The sequence below is a fragment of the Andrena cerasifolii genome, chromosome 16 (genome assembly GCF_050908995.1).
Source record: "Andrena cerasifolii isolate SP2316 chromosome 16, iyAndCera1_principal, whole genome shotgun sequence".
NCBI classification, from domain to species: Eukaryota; Metazoa; Arthropoda; class Insecta; order Hymenoptera; family Andrenidae; genus Andrena; species Andrena cerasifolii.
Window position 1 is genome coordinate 7718453 of NC_135133.1, and position 7915 is coordinate 7726367.

A 7915-nucleotide genomic window follows, 5' to 3' on the forward strand; every position below is an offset into this window, starting at 1 on the left:
GCAAAAAAAAAAAGAAAAGAATGTCCCTCCCCGGCGGGGAATCGAACCCCGGTCTTCCGCGTGACAGGCGGAGATACTGACCACTATACTACCGAGGACCAATTGGTATTGAGTTACAATTTAATCGTAGACCCCTAGATTCATCTAAATACGTGTAATATTTATAACAATTGGGTATATATGCACGTATATAAAATCATCTACCATTTAACTTTTTCTTATACATTAACAATACATGATTTTGTAATAAATAAATGAACAATATATGTGTGTATACTATGTACATATACCTATACAAAAATAACCTTATAAAACGAATTATTTAGAATTGCTAAATTACCCAGAATCTTGAACGGCGAGCGCTAATAGAAATTACAGACGTCACACATTTATATAGGTATGCATGCATATACGTATTCGTATACTATCCAAGGCGCGGATCGAAAGTCCTGGAATGTATACTTTGAAAACAAACACTCGGAGTCGCTTTGTAATTCGTCGGCCAGCGACCTTTCGCTGTTATCGCAACCGCGTTTCTAGTGAATCGTCTACATTGAAATTTTCAATTTCTATCCTTTTTGATAGATTGTCACGAGAGTATTGCCGACAGATTCGCGAGATTCCCGTGATGAAAATTAGTTTTACACATTAACATACCTATTAATCTGTATTTTATATTCCAAAGAATAATTCACAAAACTTCCATATTGAACTACATATAGTGGCATAGAAATCGCAAACTGTTATTCCGCGATATTAATTTATGTAGAATCTTTGAGTATACATAGAAGGATAGCATATATATTCCCATCGTTTCTAGCCGTCCAATGTTCTTTTACGTTCTTTCTCGATACACGTACTATTGGTTACTAACGGTACTCAAATAATAATCACACGACAATTGTGGACAATTAAAAAATGTAATATTAATCACTCACCGGGAAGAAAACTAAGGACGTCTAGCAGATAACCGCTTCCAATTCCTTATGGCGTTGCACGACGTTGCATCCTTCCTGTCTGCTTCTCATGGTAATCCACGGTCAACTTCAAGCATCTACTTCCTTCGTCATTGCCGCTCATTACCACTTTCTCACTCACTTTTGTTTCTTATAATTTCTGATATTATTCAATATAACATCCGCAACCGGCACATACCGCAACCACACAGATTCGTAAGACGAGGATCACACGCAATATCGTTCAGAAGTTAAAGAAGCTTTCGCACGAATCACAAGAGATTTGATGAATTTGTCGGAAGTGTAAATCATGTCGCATCCGCACGGTTTCACGGCCCCAGGAAAACTGCTAGAAGTTTTCGAGCGAACGCTGTCTGGAGGTCAGTACATTCGCCCGTTTAAGGTTTACGAGCCACCGTTGTGTTTAGAGAAACATCTATACGCCGTGAACGCCGAAGGGCCGAACGCCCTGCTATGTTTACTATTATCCGACCCCTACTCGACCATCGTATTTCTTCGCCTTCTAAATGTCTCTGGAGAATCGTCTTCCAAAGCCATCTGTTCGACAGCTTTAGCACTAATCGATCTAATCGTAAAAGGCAGAACTCGATCCGAATCGAATGCACATGCGTATAACGTTCTTTTACCAAGGGAACTTTCTTCGTTCATCATCTACTTACACGCACACGTACACACACGTTCTTCAAATGTTTTCCGCTTCTTGAATAAAGTACTCGCGTATTTAATTTTTCACTAGCCCTGTAGCGGTTTCGTTGCCAGCTCGCCTCCGCGATTAAGACTTGCCTTTTGAGGTACCGTGTCATGACGATTACCAATACTGTAAGAAATGCTTTTCTTACGATGGAAAACAAACACACGTAGGATACACTATCGATATCACACTCGACTGTATTTTACAAATGTAGTAGCGAGTCGTGCAAAAGGCGCGGAAGGCTTCCAAAATGGCGGCCATTGTGTCCCAAAGAACGGACAAGAGTGACGCGTTTTGGCGGCCAAAGCACAGCGTCCTTCCCGTGACGGTTCCTTCTGGTCTGGGTTTTTCCCAAGTTCTCCCGCGTAAACGGTCCCAGCCGGTGTCTGGGCTTTCGAGCAGTAGGCCGCGGTTCCAGGGCGCCATTTGAATGTGCGTCCATCGGATTTTCTTAAGGTGAAACCACGTTTACAATACTTTATACCGCACACTCCGCTGAATTGTAAGCGAATATGGGATTTCGCCTCTCTCTCTCTCGATGTGTTTTCGAGCGAACGTTTAGCTGTCGTCGAGGGGGGATTTGAAAAAGAGAAACCGCGATCGACACTTGAGGTGTCATAAATCAGGTCTTTCCAGGCACTGTCACGCAGCTTAAACAAGAAAGCCTCGTGGCGTCAGGCGAGTGGCGAGTGGCGACAGTGTTGCCGAGAGGCATACTTCAGTGTATCGTCGCTACGTCGTGAAGTATAGTGGTTTAAAACGATATATTCGCATCCTAATCATTTCTAACCGTAAACTTTCTTACAGTGTGGTGAAATAGTGTTCAATTCGTTTCATATACATATGCACCGCCTCAGCCGCATCCAGCAGGTTATTCGCTTAAGCTGGTCGCTTGAACAAAAAGCCTCGTAAGATACGCAAATGGTCTTGAAACTTTGCAGCGCTTACGTCGGGATACGCCGTTATAAAAACCAAGTTGAAAGCTTGGGACGCTTATTATACGACACTCATCTTCTCCTATGTAAGTCCTAAGGAGGTTTTTTCGCGACAGGACACGCGTAGCGGGTTAGGTTGTGTTTAAGTGCACTTGATGCTCGCCCCGTTCTTACCTAGTAGGTTATGTTAAATACCCGCGATTGTAGAACCACGGAATAAATTTGTAAATATTCTTCTGATCTACCAGTCCCTCGATAGAAACGTTTCGCTTCACGTACACCTTTGCAACGGATCGCGATCAACTGAAAACCGATAATTCATTCAAGAAGCACCGTTATGGAAAGGTAAACACTTCTCCCGAAGCTTTTTCGCGCGCTGTTACCGATGCAACTGTGGTCAAGCTAGGTTTTTCGCGATCGTGTTTTATTTGCAAGCGTCGTTATCCCCTCCCCATTCAAGAATCACGCCGAGAGAAACAAACGACTGGCCGGTTAGCTCAGTCGGTAGAGCATGAGATTAGCCACCGATCGGCAAAACTACGTTAGCAACAACACCTTGTACAACAGAGCGGAAGTCTCTCGTATCGACTTATTCGTGATTAAGCTTACCCGGGACTATTTCGCCAATCTTCCTGCTATCAATAACGACTCGATCAAACCCCTTGCCACTCAAGATGTGGCTTCGACTCGTAGGCAACTTACCTCTGACTACGTCGCCCCCCAAGCTTTCCCATACCGCGATAACGCGGGCCTAATCCAAAACGCCAGCAACGTCCCCGTTATTTACCATTGGCGGCGTAATAAAGCCAACAAAAGGCTGGCGGGGGTCCCGACGACTTCGTAACCGACAGAGACAGATTCAGATTCTCCGCTTACTATCCCTATGAGGGACTTTAACGACTTTCAACGCCTCAATTTTGACAAAAATTGGTGGCTGTCCATTGACAGCGCACACATTCGTAGACTGTCCCACCTTCGGAAAGGCCCTCTGTAACTTCCCGTAGTCGTTGGGCTTGCAAATATTTCCCTGACACGCTTTTACTCGCCTTCTCGACAATTCTTAATTCGCTTTGGCGCCCGTCGCGTACATTCGGCGGTTCGAACAGAACCTTGTGGACTCCCCTGTATATACCTCCTTCCTCTCCACCCCTCTGTCCTGTTAGTTGTAAGCCTAATTCATAAGTTTTTAACTTCTCACAGTACCCCGCTTAAATCTTTCTTTCGTTATTTGCATTCACAGAGTCAAAAGAATAAGGACGTTTCACTTTCCCTGCGGTGGAAAGCAGTATTGCGAACATGCGAACCCTATGGGATCCACATGCTGCAGTTGGACGAGGGACGCGTTCGGGCAGGCGGGTGGCGTTCAAGGGTGTGCTGAGTGCAGGGAATCTATAACGTCGCATTTAAAGTACTTGCATGGCGTTAGGCGACTCTTAATCGAGAATAAAAGCTTTTCTGACAAAAGAAAATCCGCCCTCGGGTGGGCTCGAACCGCCAACCTTTCGGTTAACAGCCGAACGCGCTAGCTTTTTTTTTTTAAATTCCGAACGCGCTAGCTTTTTTTTTTTAAATTCCGAACGCGCTAGCCGATTGCGCCACGGGGGCGAGTTATTCGCTTATTCCTTATGCAAAGTGTAATTTTTCTCCTTCCAATATTCTCGCGTAAACAAGTGATTACGACAGCGAGCGGGGCGTAAACAGATATTCGCTCGATAATGAATGGGATAGAGTTCTCGATGCCGCGTCGTTGGTGAAGGAGTCAATTAACGTTTATTCGTGTGGAATAGTCTTAAAATTTTATGGAACATACAGCCGCGTCGTGTACATGCTAATTCCAAGGTCTTACAAAACAGCATCGCATTATCGTGCTCCACACTGATAAGACGTTGTCAACGACTCCGTTCGACTTCCAAATATCATTCTCTGCACTATGTTTGAGATGTAGGAAACCGTTCGTTGAGTGAAAGAATGTCTTTTCGAAACGATCGAGCTACCCCAATGAACATACATACGCACCTACGCCGAGCCTGATCTAGATTCTAAATAGAGGACCATCGTTTCGTTTGTAAGGAAAATTCAGGGCGAAGTCCCGATCGTGCATAGAGTATCGTTATGTCGCCAATAGCCGGCGCGTGATTAATTGAATGGTACTCGGTAGTAGGGGCGGCACGACCTTAACCCTTAACTGGTATCCTGGGGTCGCTCGTGACCCCAAGCACCCAAAGTTCGATGTACAATTTTCGATTGTCTAAGTTGGTAAAATTGAATTTCTAATTAATTTTATAATAATTGTTTAACTTTCTACGCTTCTATTATTTTCTACGTTACCTAAGAAGAAAATGTTCATAGTGGTTGCTCTAGTCTCGACTTCACAAATTTCTGTGCCCTTTTTTATTTGGGGTCTGCCACGACCCCGGTATACCAGTCACGTTTGCCAAAAACAGTATACCAGTTAAGGGTTAACGCACACTCGAATTGGAACCGCGCGGAAAGTCGGCACGAGGCGTCTTTGCAGCTTTCACGGGGAACTACACCGCGATGCTCGTCTAAACGAATTGGACTGGTTGCGCGAGTGCGGATGCAGTACGCTGCACATACATGAAAGCAACGAATCTACGCATGACCACTCGAAAGAAAAACAAAGAACAGTCGGTGACTGCATTCGGCTGTACGAATCTCGGGACCCGTTCAACGGTGTCGGCATTGTCGGCAGTGAGTGGGCAAAGGGTGTTTCCGTAATGAACTCGTTACACCTTTTGTCTCGGCACCGCCAGCGAAAAGACCCGAATCCTTTTCTACAAGTAATTGCTACGCGTACTTTCCGAGAGTCAACGAACGATAGTCGGACGATAATCGTTGCCCGTTGGTCCGCGAGAACCCGTTGTCCAAACATGTCGAACATTATTGCGGGAAATATGGCAGCGGGTACAAGTGTGTACGTAAGAGGGTAGCCCGAGCGTCGCGTCGCCGGTTCGACCAACCGCGACAAAACGCATACGGAAATCGGTTTTACGGCGCGTTAACGAGCCATGAAACGAACCATATATTGTTCCGACAAGCGAGGATCGTTTGCGCGCTGTAGCACACCGTAGCGCACGATTCGTCGCTACACTTTATACACTTTACCTATGTATCAGTAACTGCTTCCAACCGGTCGCCGAAACAGAAGCAGAAAGAAAAAGGACTGGGTCGAAAGTTAATTGACCGTTAAATGCACCGAGTTGCTTCAAACTGCCGCGAAGATAACGGGACGACCACTAATTAGACGACGAATCTTTTGAAAATAGTGGATGCGTGTGAAACGTGATCGTTGGTCTTTCGAGCTGACTATAGGAGATTATTCTCGCGACCAGTTTCATGCAATTAACCTCTTTGGTTGAGCGCCGACGCGACGTTATTAATTCTCTATTTAAGTCACTCCTCCTTCTTATATTTTACTTTGTAATCGATCAGCGTAGGTCGCAGGAACGCGACGGCGAAGGCTCAGAAATCACGAAGGCTGGTCGAAGGTTGGCGAAATAGAAATGATACGTGGACGTGATAAAATTGATATTTATCCTGGCAGATATCCAGAGTTGAAGCGATGCCAACTCAGCTGCGGATAATACCGAGCCCACGCCAGCAGATACATACCTACGTAATTATCGTCTCCGCGGTGTCGCGATTTTTTTTTTCATCAATTTCCTTTCTTTCACCAGCGTCGAAAGATTAAAGAAGGCTCGCGAGCCTGGGTCGAGAGAGATGAACCGAAATTGACACTACGTCGAGAGCGGGACATTCGAATCTAGCAGAATGAAAAAGTCGAGCATGCAAATGCGGAAAAGCCAGGGGGCATTGGTTCGGGCGGTGGATAAGTTTTCGAAAGATACCTCGCCCAGGTACCTACTCATTTGGAGGCGCAAAGGCCGAAGGCTCGGATATCTTTATACGTTTCGGTCGTCGAATATCAAAAGCCCTGAACAAAAACACTGCTCCAGAGCACTCTTGCGCTAATATTCTCCGACCATTAACCCTTAACTGGTATCCTGGGGTCAGTCGTGACCCCAAGCACGCAAGGTTCGCTGCAAAATATTTGGTTGTCTAAGTTTGTAAACTGAATTTCTAATTAATTTGATCGTAATAGTTTAACTTTCTACGTATCTATTATTTTATACATTACCTGCGAACGAAATAGGTATTCATAGAGGTTGATCTAATGTCGACTTTAGAAATTTCTGTGTCCTTTTTTATTCGGGGTCTGCCACGACCCCAAGATAACAGTTACGTTTGAAAAAAACAGTATACCAGTTAAGGGTTAAATTTCGAAGCGGCAGAAACACGCGCGGAGATAATCCTACGAAAATACACTATAAGATCGAAAGAGCTTGTCCATTTCCACTAGAGATCCCTATTTCACGTGTATTTAAATACACGTGAATTTAGATACTCGTGTATTTATAAATACACGTATATTAACGTATCCGTATTTTGATTCGTCTGATTTTTAATATCTATAGATATCCCAGAACTCTGGGGGATTGCGAAATTCATAAAAGAATTAATGTATTTAAATATATTTACTAGAACAATATGCGGAAAGTATGGTTTTACAAATTTTCAGATTGTAACTAATAACACAATTATAAAATTAACAAGATTTATTTAATCGATTACCTATTTTGATACGAAAAATTAAGGCATTACTGTAATAAGCGAGCTTCTTTTTAGACGCAACGATAATCCTTAAAATTGAAAAACATCACTCGGTTTTATTACACTTATTGCTTAAGTGACCGCCATTGCCCATTCTCCCGTAGTTAATGCCCAATTCTGATCAAAATACACAAATACGTTGACACACGTGTATTTAAATACACGTGAAATAGTGCACGGGTACCCGTGTACTAAAAGCTACACGGATCGAGGTACGGATATATGTAATACACGTGTCTTTTTACTACACGTACCATACCATGGTCTCTAATTTCCACGACTAAGCTCAGCCAAGAGGAAGTAAGTTCTCTAAAGTCTCCTCGATGGCTCTATGCACCCTACGCTGCCGAAGGGTGTCCCCGTTTAGTTACCCCCGTTAAGCTACGTTCGGATCGTTACAGTCACCATCGTTTACCGGCACCGACGGCATTCGGCTGTTTTAAATATCTGAAATCCAAGCGGCAGGATTCAATAAACGTGAAACAATAACGGCGCCAATGCTTCAACTCGACAATAATTAATATCGGTCGCCGGTTCGGGCGACAACACGTTTAAATCAGATTGGCCGTTCGTCGCTCTCGATGAGCAATGGGAAAGCATTTAACGTGTGTCAGAAGCCT

The 7915-nt window shown here is 44.1% G+C and overlaps 1 non-coding gene across 1 annotated transcript; it reads right to left on the minus strand.

Moving 5' to 3' along the window:
* Nucleotides 1-26: 26 nt before the first annotated feature.
* Nucleotides 27-98, minus strand: Trnad-guc (transfer RNA aspartic acid (anticodon GUC)). The gene has a single exon. It is a non-coding gene; the product is annotated as a tRNA-Asp (tRNA).
* Between the last annotated feature and the right edge of the window lie 7817 nt (nt 99-7915).